The sequence below is a fragment of the Rhinoderma darwinii genome, chromosome 1 (genome assembly GCF_050947455.1).
Source record: "Rhinoderma darwinii isolate aRhiDar2 chromosome 1, aRhiDar2.hap1, whole genome shotgun sequence".
Lineage (NCBI taxonomy): Eukaryota > Metazoa > Chordata > Amphibia > Anura > Rhinodermatidae > Rhinoderma > Rhinoderma darwinii.
In genome coordinates, this window is record NC_134687.1 from 160,243,366 (window position 1) to 160,262,888 (window position 19,523).

General features: G+C 41.2%; 1 protein-coding gene across 2 annotated transcripts in view; it reads left to right on the top strand.

The window, feature by feature from the left end:
- The first annotated feature begins 375 nt into the window (after positions 1-375).
- Positions 376-19,523, top strand: part of SGMS2 (sphingomyelin synthase 2) — a 70,788-nt gene continuing 51,640 nt past the window's right edge. Inside the window, exon 1 of one of the 2 annotated variants that reach the window (XM_075860505.1) lies at positions 376-714. The gene's annotated coding sequence lies outside the window, so the exon portion shown is untranslated. Of the gene's footprint in view, positions 715-16,565; positions 16,904-19,523 lie in introns of those variants that run through there. The other variant, XM_075860506.1, reaches the window with a different exon arrangement.

The window sequence follows — 19,523 nt, forward strand, 5'->3', positions numbered from 1 at the left end:
TTCATTAGTACTTGGCAGCAGGGAAGGAAAGATGGCAGGCAATACCCAGAGTTGTGGATGTGGATTCCCTGGTAAACCCAGCTCTGCTTCGGTCACACTCCACATACACAAAAGGATTTTGGTCCCAATCAGATCAATCTCCTAATCCAACATTATTATGACATTGGTCGCAGCTTCACAGTGACATACAGAAATACATAGCTACAATCATACCAATATTCCCTATCATAGTAGCTTCTCTATGTGGTCATAACGACCAGAACTCTGATTGGACGAGAATAACATATGGAAACAATCGATCATTAGTCAATTTCTACACATCGATTATCGTTACGATTAGATCGTAGGACATAAATTGCTGAAGATACAACGAATGGAGGAAGGACTAGTGAACCCACACTGCACGCCAGAACCTGTCGCCTCTCCTCCTGCGGGCACAGAGCTGGGCGCTGGTCACACCGTGCCGCCTGATAGGAGGAGGAGACGTTAGTCAGTGTTTGACTATGGAGTGGGCGGGAGTGTGCCGGAGGGAGCGGACCCAGTGATGTCAGGCGGCGGGAGGAGGAGAACACTGAGGCTGGAGACAGGCAAAAAAAGGGGTCGGGCAGGAATCATGAAGACTACTGGAAACCCACACAGCGAGCTGCACTGCTGCACCCGGGAGCGGCGCGTTTCCCTCCCGGCACTCCTCCGCCACACCAGCCGCTCTGTCAGGTGAGTGCGCTGCCAGCCAAGCAAAGTTTGTCAGGTGCAGTAAGGGGAGCGGCAGTCAGGTGGGTGCCAGATACACTTCATATGGAAGCGGCTCCGTACAGTTCTGTGCCGAGAAATCATTCTATATCTATCTATCTATCTATCTATCTATCTATCTATCTATCTATCTATCTATCTCATCTATAGCTCCCCTATCGCTCTCTCTCTCTCTCTCTCTCTCTCTATATCTATCGCTCTCCTATCTATATCTATCTCTCTCTCTATATCTATCTCTCATATCATCTATATCTATCAATCCCTATATCCTCTTCGTGTATCTGTCTACTTTGTACCCATCTGTTATAATTTACAGCTATGTGTCAGAGGAAAGTTAATCTGTATCATGGGAGTGGTAGTCCTGATGAGTTGTTGTTTTTTGGAGGTCAATATTACAGGTGTGCACGGTGGCTCATTCACCGACATCCCGTGCCTCACCATGCAACAAGTCAGCGACTTATTAATGACCATGGAAGATGCGTAATGTAGGATAGTAGGCATATGCCACCAATAAGTGTGGCACATTACTGCAGACTATATACATGTGCTGCATTAAGCGGCAGGTATAATACACCTGAGATTGACAAGTGGATGGCCGTCTGCCATATTGCGCATGTTCTCCTCTCCACCTGCCATATTTTTTAGATTATAACACAATCTAGATTACTGGACAGTCCTAGAAATTTACAGATGATGATCTCAGGGAAGATTCCTAATTTCTTATCTCTGCTCAGTCTTCTGCTTCTTGTTTTGTAAGATTCCAGATTATCTTTTGGATCTGTGCCGGAGTATTGGAATTTTATTGTATTACATAATGTCTGAAAAGTAATAATTAGCTGAAAGTGACCAGCAATGAAAAGGTCAACCAGGTGATAAGTGTAGCTTTCGAGATCAGGTACCTTTAGCGTTTGAAGACAATGGATATTGTCAACCGTGCAGAGCAAAGTACAGTATGTTGTGTATGTGAGGGTGGTATTCAGCCCTGGTATGTGGCAGGGAGTGTCAGTACTTTCACAGTTCCTACGCAAGTTTTGTTCTTACAGGATTCACTAGTTGTCCCCACCAAAAAAAAACAACTTTGTATATAAATGATGCCCCAGTTTGGAATTGTTCGAGAAGTGCATAACTAAGAAAAGTATATTACATTATTATTGGAAATGTTCCCTTCACACGCTGCAGTGACCTGATGACAAGCTCGGGAGCATTTAGCGCGGTCTATACTATTCTTTATTTTGGTTAATGTGGTGCACACGCAGGTGGTTACCATGTGTATTGTGTTGGCATTGACCTCTAAGGCGAAGGCTGGGTGCTTGATATTGCCCATAGACTTGTAGATTATTATTGGAAGCTCCCATTTGTAATTGAGGCAATACTTTATGGTCGTGAACTGCTACTTATTACAGTTCTTAAAAGGTTTTTTTTAAATAAATAAAGTTTAAAATCCTTTTACAGGTTTAAAAAAAAAGATCACAGTATGTGCGGCATGTGACCACTGCGGGGGACGATTAGCTGCATCCGTCATACATCTGTACAGCACGTCATCACTTCAGCAATTTAAACACAGACCACAGGACCGGTGTTTAAAGGGTGTGTTTTGTATGCGCCAGTCTGCAGGTTTGAGCCCCAGAAACTCCTTTATGCCAGGGCTACACTGAGACTTTTTGTAGCGCTACTAATTGATTTTAAGGGTATGTGCACATGGCTTATATTAAAAAAAAATACAATGGAGCGGACCTCAATAGTTGGTGGGCGTGCAACAGTTAAATTCAAAAAAGGCTGCCTGCCGGCAGAAATAAGCCCTGTTTTCCAACCATTATTAAAGAGTAAAAATAAAATAAAAAAGTCTTTATTCAATTTGCAACAAGGACAGACTACATGAAATTTAAAAGTTAATGTCCATTTCTGACAGCAATTAGCACAGTGCCAGACGTAAGAGCTCTGTCTAGAAAGGGTTAAGTACCACAACCACAGAGCGCTAGTTATTAGTTAGATTCAAAGGTGTCAATAGGACAATTATTAAAATAAAGGTAGAAGCCCCCCCGACATGTTTCGCTACGATGTAGCGTCCTCAGGGGTATCGGGGCCAATGACGTAGCGAAACATGTCGGGGGGGCTTCTACCTTTATTTTAATAATTGTCCTATTGACACCTTTGAATCTAACTAATAACTAGCGCTCTGTGGTTGTGGTACTTAACCCTTTCTAGACAGAGCTCTTACGTCTGGCACTGTGCTAATTGCTGTCAGAAATGGACATTAACTTTTAAATTTCATGTAGTCTGTCCTTGTTGCAAATTGAATAAAGACTTTTTTATTTTATTTTTACTCTTTAATAATGGTTGGAAAACAGGGCTTATTTCTGCCGGCAGGCAGCCTTTTTTGAACATGGCTTATATTCGGCCCATAAACGGAAGAATAATCGGAAGCAGAACGCCTCCAAACATCTCCCATTGATTTTAATGGGAAAAACGGCGTTCTGTTCAGACAGGCCGTTTTTTTTCAAAACTGCCGAGTACAAAAACGCCTGCAAAAAAAAAAAGTGCATGTCACTTCTTGAGCCTTTTTTCATAGACTCTATAGAAAAACGGCTCAAAAAACGCGAGTTGATAAAAAAAAAAAAAAAACGGCTGAAAATCAGGAGCTGTTTTCCCTTGAAAACCACTCCGTATTTTCAGATGTTTTTTAGTAAGCGTGTGAACATACCCTCAGGGTATGTACACACGCAGTGTTTTCAGACGTAATTCGGGCGTATTACGCCTGAAAATACGGCTCCATTACGCCTACAAACATCTGCCCATTGCTTGCAATGGGATTTACGGTGTTCTGTTCCCACGTGGCTTAATTTTCCGCGTCACTGTCAAAATACGGCGCGTAAAAAACGCCCACGAAAAAGAAGTGCATGTCACTTCTTGGGACGTGTTTAGAGCCGTTTTTCATTGACTCCATTGAAAAACCGCTCCAAAAACGGCCGTAAAATAAGCAGTGAAACGCGAGTTGCTACAAAACCATCTGAAAATTAGGAGCTGTTTTCGCCTGTGAGGTCAGACACTGATTTTGGATGAGAGGTCCTGGCTCGCAATCTCCATTCTGGTTCATCCCAAAGGTGTATGATGGGGCTGAGGTCAGGGCTCTGTGCGGGCCAGTCAAGTTCTTCAACACCAAACACACTCAACCATGCCTTTATGGACTAGTAAAAAAAAAAAAAAAGAGAAGCAAATGCAAAATGTGCAGACATCTTTGGGGTACTTGTAGTTCATTAATAGCGGAGGGGAGCTTGCAGGTGAAGAAGAAATAACCATATACAGAAGGAAAAATGGGGATCTTCAAGCACATCCTTAAAAAGGTCCAAATTTATTCGGCAGACATAATTAAAATTCTTAGACGGAGCACAGGTTTGGCGTGTAGACGCTTACGTGTTTCGAACAGAACTGTTTTTATAGCGTACGTCCCTAAACTAATGCATGTATTTTAGGCCTTATTCACACGAACGTGTACGTTTTGCGCGCGCAAAAGTTCCGTGTGGCATCAGTATGTGGTTCGTGCCTGCGTGATTTCCGCACATATGGCAGCGTGAAGACACTGTTTTTATGTTTACAAACCTAAAAGCAGGAGGTGCTTTTCTTGTTTCATTTATTTTACTACTCTAGCGCGAATCACGCAAATCACACGGAAGTGCTTTCGTGTGCCATGCGGGAGTTTCACGCACCCTTTGACTTCAATGGGTGCGTGATGCGTGGAAAACGCCCAAGTATAGGACATGTCGTGAGCTGCGTGAAAATCACGGACTGTCTGAATGGCCCCATTCACTTACATAGGTCTGTGCGACGCGTAATATACATTCGTGTGAATAAGGCCTTAAAAGCATGATCAACCAATCCTGACTGCTCCTGATGTTAAACCCTACACAGGTTCAAATCATGCACAATTGTCTTATTGCTTAACGCTTGTTCACACTTCCAATGTGATCAAGCAAGCTATCTATAAATCCTATACTGACTTATGGCTACATAAATGCCATTTTACATATATAGTATACATATGGTGTAAATAGAAAGGAAATTCATTGAATTTAGAACAAAGTAAAAAGCCAGAATACCGTTTTAGCGTTATATATATATATATATATATATATATATATATATATATATATATATGGATTATAAGTCGTTTAATAAAAATAAAGCAGGTCTCCTCCCCATGAGACCTTTAGGAAATGTGGTTTGTAGTTGTAAAATTGAATATACTGCCCTATTAAGAAGGGGTTTCCTCCAGTCCCCTCCCCTTACTGGCCTTTTCACGTATTCTAATCCATGAAGTCTGAAAACTTCAAGGGAGCTACCGTGTTTGGCAGCACCAGTGGTATTACTTGAGGTTTTTTTTCGTGTTCCGCTATATGTTCCACTATCCAGATTTTTAATTTTCTGATTGTGCAGCCTATATATGTCAAATTGCATTTAATACAATTGATGGCATAAACCACATTATGCGTATCACAATTCATAGACGCATCAACTTTATAACCGTTTTTTTTTGGGGGAAAAATCTTTCGTTTTAAGTCCATATCTACAGACATTGCATCTGCTGCCTCCACATTGAAAGAATCCTTTCTGAGACGGCCATATCCTTCTAGCGATGTAAGGGCTTGTCCACACGTAACAGAATTGCTGCTGAAAATTTCTGCAGAAACGAGCAGGATTTCCGCTGCCGAAAAACCGCACATTTCCTGCATTTTTTTTCTTAAGAAAATGCTGCGGATTTTGCGGCGTTTTTTTCAATGTTGGGAAATGGTGACATCTCCTCTGAAAAACGCAGCAATTGAGTAAATTTTCAGCAGCAGGAATTGACATGCTGCGGCACTAAAAATACGCACCGCAGGTCAATTTCTGGTCGGAAATTTTACGCAACGTGTGGATGAGACTTGTTGAGTCTCAGCCACTTTGCTGCTACTGTATTCTGCTGCGTATTTTCCGTTCAGAATATACGCAGCCATTCCGCTATGTGTGAACAAGCCCTAAGAGGAATAAAGGCTGGGGGAAAGTGTATCGCCTAATGTTTTTCCTCTTTTGTCTGCTGAATAAATTTATACCTTTTTAATGATGTGCTGGAAGATCTCCTTTTTTCTTTCTATATATGCCTTTTATGGACCTTCCTTTATGCCCTGAAAAACAACCCCATAGTATTATCCCTCCTCCACCAAACTTTACAGTTGGTACAATGCAGTCAGGAAAGTAAAGTTCTCCCGGCATTCACCAATCCCAGACTCGTCCATTAGACTGTCAGGTAGAGAATAGTGATTCATCACTCCACCGAACACGTTTTCACTACGCTGGAGACCAGTGGCCGCGTTCTTAACACCACTCTATCCGATGCTTAGAATATTATTTCTCCCGCACGGTGAACACTGCAAATAAACGAAAAACAATTCCAGAATCACTATTTTTTTTGGTCACCACCCCTCACAAAATATACAATAAAAACTGATCAAAAAGTCGCATGTACGCCAAAATAGTACCAATAAAAACTACAACCCGTCCCGCAAAAAACAAGCCCTTACACAGCTTTTTTGACTGAAAAATAAAAAAAAGTTATGGCTCTCAGAATATGGTGACACAAAAAATAATTTATTTTATAAATAAGTGATTTTATTGCGCAAACGCTGCAAAATGTAAGAAAAAAAACTATATACATATGGTATCGCCGTAATCGTACCGAACCGCAGAAAAAGTAAAATGGTAACTTATAGCCCAGGGTGAACGCCGTAAAAAAAGAAAAAAAAAACATTGTCAGAATTGATGGTTTTTGGTCACCCTGCTTGCCGAAAAATGTAATAAAAAGTGATCAAAAAAATTGCATGTACCCCAAAATGGTACAAGTGAAAACTACAGATTGTCCCGCAACAAATAAGCCCTCACACAGCTCCGGTGGTGAAAAAATAAAAAAGTTCCGGCTCTCAGAATATAGCGATGCAAAATGTGCAGATTGTTCCAAAAGCGGATAAGATCGGGCGCCATTTATCAGTGCGACACTGGCCACATATCTGCGGATTATTATTTATTTACCCCATTATTATACCCTCTTATTATGCCCTGATGTTCTCCGCACAGATTACATATGCCACCACATTATAAACTGAAATACTAGCAAAACGGCAAACAGAATTACAACCAAGGAAAATCTGCACTCCGAAAGCAAAATGGCGTCCCTTCCTTCTGAGCCCTGCAGCTTGCCCAAACAGCCGTTTACGCCCACAGATATGGCATCGTCATACCCGGGAGAACCCGGTTAATATTTTATGAGGTATTTGTGGCAGAAACTGGGCACAACATATAGTGCACTAAAATGGCACATCAGTGGAAAATTGTAATTTTCACTCTGCACCATCCGCTGCGCATTAAACCCTTCGCGCACCACGACTTAATAGCATGTCATGATGTGTGTGTGTGTGTGTGGGGGGGGGGGGTGATGTATGGAGTGGGCTCACACGCTGAGCCCGTGCCATACGCTGCAGGTATTGCATGTATTACAGCTGACACCCGGCACTGACGGACAGAAACCGCGATCACGCTGTCAGGCTATGTTCACACGCAAACTCAAAAACGTCTCAAAATGCGGAGCTGTTTTCAAGGGAAAACAGCTCCTGATTTTCAGACGTTTTTCAAGCCACTCACGTTTTTCACGGCCGTTTTTGGAGCTTTTTTCGATAGTCAATGAAAAATGGCTCCAAAAGCGTCCCAAGAAGTGACCTGCACTTCTTTTTCACGGCTGTTTTTTTACGCGTAAAAAAAACGCCGCGAAAAACGCTCCGTCGGAACGGAACACCATTTTCCCATTGAAATCAATGGCCACGTGTTTGGAGGCATTCTACTTCCGATTTTTCGGGCGTTTACGGCCCGAAAATAGGCCGTGTGAACATACCCTCACAGGAGCCTGTAAAAATGACCATATACTGCAATACATTAGTATTGTAACAGCGATCTATTGATTGCTGGTTCAAGTCCCCTATGGGGACTAATAAAATGTGTAAAAACAAAAGTAAATAGTTATTATTAGTGAAAAAAAATGTTAGATTTAAAGTCCAAAAAGAAAACATTTTCACATTTTTTTTTTTTCTCTAAAGTAATGTAGAAAATACACAATTGGTATCGCTGTGTCTGTAAAAGTCCAAACGATTACAATATACCATTATTTAACTCGCACGGTGAACGCATTGAAAAATAAAGAATTTAAAACTGCAAAATCGCTGTTTTTTGGTCACCTTGGCTCTACCAAAAAATGTAATAAAAAAATGTGCAAAAAGTTGTATGTAGCAAAAAAATGGTGCCAATAAAAACAACAGCTCGTCCCGCAAAAAATAAGCCCTCACAGCACTCTATTAACAGAAAAAAAAAAGTTATGGCTCTCGGAAAGCGGGGTAGGAAAAACAAAAAAGAAAAAGCAAAACATGGATCAGTCCGGAAAGGGTTAACTACTTTCTAATGAAAAAAACATTTATGACCACATGTTGGGTATAGCCGTACTCTGAGAAATTGCTTTACAAATGTTGGGTTGCTTTTTCCTCCTTTTATCCTTTGTGAAATAGAAAAAAATCCAACCTTTTAGTGGAAATAATGTTGATATTAATTTTCACCGCCTAATTCTAATAAATTCTGCAAAGACCTGTGGGGTCTAAATGCTCACTATACCCCTAGATAGATTCCTTAAGGGGTGTAGTTTCCCAAATTTGTCACTTTTGGGGGTTTTCCACTGTTTTGGTCTCTCAGGGGCTTTGCAAATGCGACATGACACCCAAAAACCATTTCAGCAAAATTTTAGCTCCAAAAGCCAAATAGCGCTCCTTCCCTTCTAAGCCCCGCTATGGGTCCAAACAGCAGTTTATTACCACGTATGGCGTATTTATGTAATCGGGAGAAATTGTGTTACAAATGTTGGGGTGCTTTTTCTCCTTTTATTCCTTGTAAAAATGTAAAATGGCTACCTTTCTTCAGAAAAAAAAAGTAGATTTTTACCTTTACAGACTAATTCCAATGAATTCAGCAAAACAACTGTGGGGTCAAAATGCTAACTTTACCCCTACAAAAATTCCTTGAGGGGTGTAGTTTCCAAAATGGGGTCACTTTTGGGTGGTTTCCACGGTTTTCATCCCAATGATGCTCCTTCTCTTTTGAGCCCTGCTGTGGGTCCAAACAGCAGTTTATTACCACATATGGGGTATTTCTATAATCGGAAGAAATTGCTTTACATATGTTGGGGTATTTTTTCTCCTTTATTTCTTGTAAAAATTAAACATTTCTAAGTTTTTTGAGAAGTAGATTTTCTTGAAAATATGAGAAATTGCTGCTAAAGTTCTAAGCTTTGTAACGTCCTAGAAAAATAAAAGGACGTTCAAAAAACGATGCAAATATAAAGTAGACATATGGGAAATGTTAACTAGTAAGTATTTTGTGTGGTATTACTATCTGTTTTACAAGTAGATACATTTAAATTTAGAAAAATGCTAATTGCAAATTTTCTCTAAATCTTGGTGTTTTTTTTACAAATAAATATTGAATTTATCGACCAAATTTTTTCACTAACATAAAGTACAATATGTCACGAGAAAACAATCTTAGAATCACTTAGGTAAAAGCATTCCAAAGTTATTACCACATAAAGTGACACATGTCAGATTTGAAAAATCTGCTTCCTCCTGAAGGCCAAAACAGGCTCAGTCCTGAAGGGGTTAATAGTCTGTTGGTAAATATGGCTTTGTTGTTTTAAGTCTTACTGCCTTTGGGGTCCGTAGACTTCTTGATGAGTGAGTGCACAGATCATCTCACATGGGATGTCGCGCTCCTGAAGGCAAGTTTACTGTTCCTTACTATAGGCTTTCTGGCAGAACCCTTTCATGGCGTGAGTCCATAGAGCGATGTGTGGTACATGGGAATGCTGGTACTTTTGTTGCTCTGTGGCAGGGAGATAAGAAGCAGTACATTGTCTCGGATGAAAAATCTGTGAAACAATTGGTTCAAATTTCTAAGATAATTTATTGCTTAATCCCTACCCACACGAGTCCGTAACTAAACGTTGTCGCGGGAGGTTACTTCCCGCACGAGGACGTACAGTTACTGAGTTGTTTCCGGTGCACACTGTCGGCGACCGTGTGCGCCGGGAATCGGGAGGTCAGCTGTCGCCGACAGCTGACACTCCACTCTTGCCGGGCAATGGTCCTTTGCCGCTGATATCGGCGAATTAACCCCTTAAATTCGGTGATCGGTTGCAATCGCCGAATTTTAGGGGTTTCTAGCATATCGGCAGACCCCGGTCCGAAATCGCAGGGTTTGCCGATAGTTAGCATGGCTTCCATGTCTGCCATGGGCGGAAGCCCATCAGGACGAACCCTTGGCTGGTCCTGAAAGGCTTCCTGTCAGAGTGACAGGAAGTCACTGTGTTGTTCCTGATGCACTGTCTGCGACAAGGTGTGCACTGGGAACTGGGAGATCAGCTGTCCCCGACAGCTGACACTCCAGTGTTGCCAATCTGCGGCTTGTCGCCGCTGATTTCGGCAATTAACCCGTTCAATGTGGTGCTCGATTGCTATCGCCACATTTAGGGGGTTTGTAGCCCCCATGCAATTGTGGGGGTTGCTGATGCTTGTTGTGGCATCCGGAGGCCAGGCAACGGCCTCCGGGCCTGCCATGTTTTGAAGCCTATGAGGACCAGCCTCTGGCTGGTCCTCGTAGACTTAGGGCTTATTTAGACAAACGTGATATACGTCCGTGCAACGCGCGTGATTTTCACGCGCCTCGCACGGACCTATGTTAGTCTATGGGGCCATGCAGACTGTCCGTGAGTTTTACGCAGAGTGTGTCCGCTGCGTAAAACTCACGACCTGTCCTATATTTGTGCGTTGTTCGGGCATCACGCACCCATTGAAGTCAATGGGTGCGTGAAAATCACGCGCAGCAAACGGAAGCACTTCCGTGTGACGTGCGTGATTCGCGCAACAGCAGTAAAAAGTATGAATGAAAACAGAAAAGCACCACGTGCTTTTCTGTTTACAAACAGAGCGAAAATCACGCAGCCACGCATCATACGCGGCTGACACATGGATCTGTTAAGTACCTTTTGCGCGCGCAAAACGCACACGCTCGTGTAAATACGGCCTTACTGTCAGTGACTGTGACGTCACACTGACAGTTGGAATACGTTACACTACCTAGGTAGTGTATTGTATTCTAGCGGCGATCAGAGCTGCAGGTAAAAAAAAAGAAAGTGTAAAAAGTTAATAAACAAAAAAAAAAGTGTAAAAAGTAACGTTTATAAAAGTGTAAAAATAAACGTTTTTGTTTTCCTATAATTGTTATAGGAAAAAAATGAAACCATTAAAAAGAAGTACACATATTTGGTATCACCGTGTTCGTAACGACACAAACTATGAAACTGTTATTTTTTCCGCACGGTGAACGCAGCAAACAAAATAAACGGAAGACTATGTCAGCATCGCTATTTTTTGGTCACCACCCCTCCCAAGATATAGAATAAAAAGTGATCAAAAAGTTGCATTTACCCCAAAATAGTACCAATAAAAACTACAACCCGTCCCGCAAAAGACAAGACCTCCCACAGCTTTTTGGACTAAAAAATAAAAAAAGTTAGATCTCAGAAAATAAATTATTGTATAGAAACGTAATTTTATTGTGCAAACGCTGCAAAACTTAAAAAAAACTATACACATATGTATCGCCGTAATCGTACCGACCCGCAGAATAAATTAAAACGTAGTTTATTGCGCACGGTGAACGCTGTAAGAAATAAAGAATTTAAAGCGCCAAAATCGCTGTTTTTTTGGTCCCCTTAGGTCGAAAAAAGATCCTGTGGGGTCAAAATGCTCACTATACCCCTAGAAAAAATTCCTTGAGGCTTGTAGTTTCCAAAATAGGGTCACTTTTGGGGTGTTTCCACTGTTTTGGTCCCTCCGGGGCGCTGCAAACCCGACATGGCACTGAAAACCAATCCAGCAAAATCTGCGCTCCCAAATCCAAAAGGCGCTCCTTCCACTCTGAGCACTGCTGTGGGTCCAAACAGCAGTTTATTACCACATATGGGGTATTACCATAATCGGGAACAATGTCTTTACAAATGTTGGGGTGCTTTTTTCTCCTTTTATTCCTTGTAAAATTTTAAAAATTCTGTTTCCACAGAAAAAAAGGTGATTTTCATCTTCACAGACTAATTCCACTAAATTCTGCAAAAAAAAAACTGTGGGGTCAAAATGCTAACTATACCCCTAGAAAAATGCCTTGAGGGGTGTAGTTTCCAAAATGGGGTCACTTTTGGGGGGTTTCGACTGTTTAGGTACCACAAGACCTCTTCAAACCTGACATGGTGCCTAAAATATATTCCTAAAAAAAGGAGGCCCCAAACTCCTCTAGGTGCTCGTTTGCTTCTGAAGCCGGTGTTTCGGTCCATTAGGACACTAGGGCCACATGTTTTATATTTCTAAAAACTGAAGAACCTGGGCAATAAATATTGAGTTGCGTTTCCCTGGTAAAACCTTCTGTGTTACATATTTTTTTATTTTTTTTTTAATTACAAATGAATTTCGGCAAAAAAAATGAAATTTGTAAATTTCACCTCTACTCTGCCTTAATTCCTGTGAAACGCCTAAAGGGTTAAAATACTTTCAGAATGTGGTTTTGAATACTTTGAGGGGTGCAGTTTTAAAAATGGTGATTTATGTGGACTTTCTAGTATATAAGGCCCTCAAAGCCACTTCAGAACTGAACTGGTCCCTGAAAAAATAGCCTTTTGAAATTTTCTTGAAAATATGAGAAATTGCTGCTAAAGTTCTAAGCCTTGTAACGTCCTAGAAAAATAAAAGGACGTGAAAAAAAACCGATGCAAATATAACTTAGACATGGAGGATGTTAACTAGTAACTATTTTGTGTGGTATTACTATCTGTTTTACAAGCAAATACATTTTAATTTAGAAAAATGCTAATTTTTGCAAGTTTTTGCTAAAATTTGAAGTTTTTCACAAATAAATATTGAATTTATCGACCAAATTTTTTCACTAACAAAGTACAATATGTCACGAGAAAACAATCTCAGAATCGGTTGGATAGGTGAAAGCATTCCAGAGTTATTACCACACAAAGTGACACACGTCAGATTTGAAGAAATCATCTGTGTCCACGAGGCCAAAGCCGGCTGTGTCCTGAAGGGGTTAAGCAGAAGCTTACAATAAGGTGACGTGAAACATGTCACCTGCTGTGTAGCATTAATGGCACGCACCCTCCATGATGGCACAAGGCACAAATTCATACATTCATAAACCGAATTAAAGACACCAGGCAAAATATGTGGATAAAAAGGCCGCAATGTTTTTATTAAGGGTTACCAAAAGATATTGATACTTGAACTAAATAAATAATTAAAACCATTCTAAATTAAAAATCACAATAATAATAAACCAGTTTAACACTCAGTCCACCCAGCAATAGCTGGGAGACAAAAACCCCACTAATAAGACATTGCGACAAGCAGAAATTAAATAAAATTGGGAGGCAGGGTGGGGACGCTGGTCCTAGGAAATCTGGAACTGACAGAAACTGCGGGAAAGCTGTTTTTTTTTTTTTTTTTTTTTTAAAGCAAAATCTTCCTGCCTTCAGACTGAACGGCCAATCAGCGACGAAGTCCAGGTGCTGGGCAGAAGAATGGAAGCTTCCAGAATCTCCCAGGTAAGTAGACAACCAATCAGCGACAGTAACCAGGAGCTGGGCAGAATATCAGAATCTTCTGGAAAAGGTAGGTAAGTACCAACTGCAAAATATGGGGGAAACAGACCAAACCACCTAACAAAAAATATACAAATTAAATGAACCAGCAATAAAATTGATAACATGAATGCCCCTATGCCATCATGCCCCCCCCCCCCCAAGCAATACCGCTCTGGGGGGCCCCATCATTAGACAAGTGGGTTTATAGAGCAGAAGACTAAACAACCAACACTATATCTTGGGCTTCAAATCCAGCCAGTCCAGGGGTAGCATACACCTCGTTCTTCGTTGTGGATTGCGTGATTGGTGGTGTTGAAATATATTTCTTTAAGCACCAAAATGGAGTATAGAACAAGATGGTGGAGTTAGTTTGTTTCCCATTTATGTACTTGCCATTCCCATCTGTGTTGAGGGAGGCTCGCACTATTTATCTCCTCACATTTGCCTGAAGAGGTGAGTGCTCTGAATACCTCAGGTTAGTGCTATAGTTATATAAGGGCAGTCTTTCCAGCTGTCCAACTTACCATTCAGGTTGTGACGCATTCTGAAGTGCTTCTTTAATCTAAAAGTGGACCTCCACCTTTGGCCAAATAGTTTCTATGATGTGGAGTATATACACAGACGTTTTGTATGGTAACTATATTCGCAAAATACTTTTGTTGTGGGATGGGACTGGCAGCATAAAAATGCTGTTATTCTGGTGGATGTCCTCTGCAAGGCATGGCGTTGCTGCTTATGCCAGTACTATGGAGTAGGGCAATGACTAATCTCTTCCCTTGCTCTGCCCTGTGGACCGGTAATGCTAATGTAAGCATTTAAAAATGCTGCTTATTTGGTAATTGCTTGTAAGTAAAACATACAAAATGCAATTCATCTATAGTTCTACCAACTGTTGTCCTCCACGACGGGCGTCACATTGGAAGCAATTTCTCCCGAGTACGGCTATACCCCACATGTGGTCATAAATGCTTTTTCATTAGAAAGCAATTAACCCTTTCCGGACTGATCCATGTTTTGCTTTTTCTTTCTCACTTTTCCCTCCCCGCATTCCGAGAGCCATAACTTTTTTTATTTTTCCGTCAATAGAGCGGTGTGAGGGCTTATTTTTTGCGGGACGAGCTGTAGTTTTTATTGGTACCATTTTTTGGTACATACAACTGTTTTAGCACTTTTTATAAAAATTTTTGGTAGCGCCAAGGTGACCGAAAATCTGCGATTTTGCCATTTTAAATTCTTTATTTTTCACTGCGTTCACCGTGTGAGTTAAATTATGGTATATTCTAATAGTTTGGACTTTTACGGACGCAGCGATACCAATTTTGTGTATTTTTTTTACATTACTTTAGAGAAATTACTTTAGGTTTTTTTTGGACTTTAAATATTTATTTAATTTTTTCTACTAATAATAACTATTTACTTTTGTTTTTACACATTTTTACACATTTTACACATAGGAGACTTGAACCAGCGATCGTTAGATCATTTGTAAAATACACTGCAATACTAATGTATTGCAGTATATTGTCATTTTTACATGCTCCTGTAACAGCGTGATCGCTGTTTCTGTCCGTTAGTCCCGGGTGTCAGCTGTAATACACAGCTGACAACCGCAGCCTATGGCGCGGACTCAGTGCATAGAGACGCTCCATACATCACCCCCCCCCCACACCACGACATGCTATTAAGTCGTGGTGCGTGAAAGGTTTCACGCGCAGCGGATGGTGCAAAGTGGAAATTACACTTTTCGACTGATATGCCATTTTAGTGCACTATATGTTGTGCCCAGTTTGTGCCACAAATATCACGAATAAAATATTGACCAGGTTCTCCCGGGTATGGCGATGCCATATCGGTGGACGTAAACGGCTGTTTGGGCACGCTGTAGGGCTCAGAAGGGAGGGAGTGGCATTTGGCTTTAGGGCGCGCAGATTTTGCTTGGTAGTAGCTCTGGCGTTTTGCTGGTATTTCAGTTTATAATGTGGGGGCACATGTAGGCTGGGCAGAGTACATCAGGGCATAATAAGCGGGTATAATAATGGGGTAAATTAATAATCCGCAGATATCAGTGTCGCACTTATAAATGGTGCCCGATCCTATCCGCTTTTGGAACACTGCACATTTTGCATCGCCATAATCTGGGAGCCGGAACTTTTTTATTTTTTCTCTACTGGAGCTGTTTGTCCCGCAAAGAATAAGCCCTCAATCTGTAGTTTTCATTGGTACCATTTTTGGGTACATGCGATTTTGTTGATCACTTTTTATGACTTTTTTCGGCAAGCACGGTGACCAAAAACCATCAATTCTGACCATGTTTTTTATTTATTTTTTACGGCGTTTACCCTGGGCTATAAATGACCATTATATTTTATTTTGCGGGTCGATACCATTACGGTGATACTAAATGTATATCGTTGTTTTTACATTTTGCAGCGTTTGCGCAATAAAATAACTTATTTAGAAAATTTATTTTTATTCATTTAAAAAGGGCTTGTTTTTTCCAGGACGGGATGTAGTTTATTGGTACCATTTTGGCGTACATGCGACTTTTTGATCACTTTTTATTGTATATTTTGGGAGGGGTGGTGACCAAAAAATAGTGATTCTGGCATTGTTTTTCGTTTATTTTATTTGCGGTGTTCACCGTGTGGGAAAAATAATATTACAGTTTTACAGTTGGAGTCGTTCCGAACGCGGTGATACCAAATATGTGTACTTTTTTTTTTACGTGTTCATTTTTTTTCCTATAATGAAAGACTTCTTATAGGAAAAAAAAGCAGTTCTTGTTTGTCACTTATAACTTTTATTTTTAAAATATTTTTATTCATTCTTTTACTTTTTTTACTTGTCCCACTAGGGGACTTTTAGACTTGCAGCTCTGATCGCTGCTGGAATACATTACACTACCTACGTAGTGTAATGTATTCCAACTGTCATTGTGACGTGACAGTCACACTGACAGGAAGCCTACCACGACCAGCCTTTGGCTGGTCCTCATAGGCTTCGGTACATGGCAGCCCAGAAGCCATTGTCTGGTGTCCGGTTGCCATAGGTACCATCGCCAGCCCCGTGATTTCACGTGGGGGCTGCTGATCTGCGCTAAACTCCTTAAATGTGGCGATCGGAATAGACTGCCTCATCAAAGGGGTTAACTGCTGATCGGCAACAGGGAATGCAGGGCAGACACCCTGCACAGTTAACCGCCGCTGCGGTGTAGCGCTGCGCGACGGTTAACTGTCAAAGCACTGACGTAACTGCACGTCGAGGTGCGCGAAGTTACTGCTCATCTCGACGTGCATTAACGGCAAGGTGCGGGATAAACAAGCTCATGAGATATGAAAACAGGCGGCAAGCCAGACCCTAGGTTTCGCCCTCTCGGCTTCTTCCAGCAGGTTCCATGTAAGTAATTCAAGGATGCTGCTTGTTTGGCGGTCAGTTGGAGTTTTTCTGCGCTGAGGGAAGTCTTAATGGAGAGCTCCATAACAGTCTAGTAATTTTTCCCTCCATAAGTTGTTCTTGTCTTATATTTTTAGACACTCTTTTTGTGTTTGTTTGTTGTGTGAAGCCATTCTGTCAATACGTGTCTTCCTTTCATGGCTTGCTTTCTGATTTTGATTAATGTGTTACGCCTTAGGCTTCGTTCACATCTGCATTCAGTGTTTTTGCTGTTCCCCCTCTGTCATAAGAGCAGCACAAAGAAAATACCAGAATAGCCAAATCCATTGCATGACAGACCCCAAGGTGCCTGATGGAACCCATTGACTTTAATGGGTTCCGTCAGGTTTACCCTCATGGTGTTCATCGTTTTACCGGAAAAAATAGCGCAGCATTGTGCATTATTTTGTCCAGCATTTTTTATCGAATCTGCAATGGAGGTTTCTAACGGAGCCTCCGACGCAGATGTGAACAAAGCCTAAGGCCTTATTTACACAAGCGTATTTCACGTCCGTGATACGCGCGTGAAAATCACGCACGTCGCACAGACCCATGTAAGTCAATGGAGCCATTCAGACATTCCGTGTTTTTCACGCAGCGTGTATCCGCTGCGTGAAGCTCACTTCATGTCCTATACTTGAGCGTTTTTTGCGCATCATGGACATCACACGGACGCACATCCGTGTGCTGTGCGTGATTCGCGCAACAGTTGCTCAAGAAATTAAGAGAAAAATAAAACCACCACCTTCATTTCATTTTACATACGTCAAAAACACGTGACATAAGGATGGCATACGTGCGAAAATAACACACGCACCAAGCACTGACACACGGAACTGCAATGCGCGCAAAACGTAGCGTTTTTTACGCGCGCAATACGCACACGTTCGTGTAAATAAGGCCTATGGATAAGTATTTAATTGTCCATCTCAAACTCAGGAACTTTATAAGAATTGGCTATTATTTTAAAAGCTATGTGCACATTTGAAACCAAAATATTTATTACCCCAATGCATCTAAAGTAAAAAATGAAGCAACTCTGAAGATTGTCTTGATTAAAAGGTTGTATTCTCTCTAAGGGCTTGTTCACACGAAACGGAATTGCGGATGGAAAATATGCAGCAGAATACAGTAGCAGCAAAATGTGTGAGATTCACTTGCGGTGCGTATTTTTCGTACTGCAGCATGTCAATTCCTGCTGCGGTAAGTGGACTCGATTGCTGCGTCTTTCAGAGGCGATATCACCGTTTCCCAGCATTGAAAAAAACGCAGCAAAATCCGCACCATTTTCTGCAGTATAAAATGCAGGGAACAGTGCGGTTTTTCCGCAACGGATTGTCTGCTAGTTTCAACAGAAATGCGTTACGTGTGGAGAAGCCCTAAAGCTTGTATGCAAACCTATGTGTGCCCGTGGTAATAAACTACAAACAAACCCTGTGTAGTCTGATCCTACACTATATTCCCTTCCCTCTGTCCACTGCATTTTGCGAACTTAAACCCTTAACGACATGTCACGTACTAGTACGTGACAGCCGTTCAGCGGAAGTATGGGGTGGGCTCACGGGCCGAGTGCGATCCATGTGTAATACAGCCGACACCTCACTGCAATGGGCGGAAGCAAAGATCACTCTGATTCTGCCCGTTTTAACAAAGGGGTGTGCCCCCCCATGACACGATCGGGGGGTGCCGATGGTTGTCATGGCAGCCTGGGAGCCCTCTGGCAGAGCTTTTAAAGGAGACTGTCAGTATCACGATATACTGCAATACATTAGTGTTGCAGTATATCATGCAAGCGATCCAACTATCACTGGTTCTAGTCCCCTGGGGGGGACTAATAAAAAAAAAAAAGTAACAAACCGTAATGGTGTGTTTTTTGTTTATGTTCCCAAAAAAAACAAGTTAAAAAAAAAAAACCTTTTCCCATTTTTTTTTTTTTCTCCCTAAAGCAATGTTAAAAAATAAATAAAAGTTAACCTAACTGGAATCGCCGCATTCGTAAAAGTCAGAATTATAACAATATAGCATTGTATAACCCGCACAGTGAGCGCTGTAAAAATAAATAAATATATATATATATATATAATATGTATATGTGTGTGCACGCAAATTGCTGTTTTTTGGTCACCTTAGCTCTCAAAAAGAATTAAATAAAAAGTCGCATTTACGCAAGGTCGCAAAATGGTATTGGTGAAAACTACAGCTCGGCCCGCAAAATTTAAGTCCTCACATCGCTAAGTTGATGGAAAAATAAAAGTTCTGGCTCTCAGAATATGGTGACACAAAACCTATTTTTTTTTTTTTAGCAAATAGTTTAATTTTGCTAAAAGTGGTAAAACCTAAAACAAAACAACATAAATTTGGTATCGTCGTAATCGTATCCATTTGTAGAATAAGGTGAATATGTAGTTATTTACCGCCTGATGGACGCCGTAAAAACAAACCTCCCCCCCCCCCCAAAAAAAATGGCGTAATCGCTGTTTTTTGCCCATTTCACACCACAATTTTTTTTTTTCAGCTTCCCAGTACATTATGCGGTACAATAAATGGTGCCATGACAGCTACGGCTTGTCCTTCAAAAAACAAG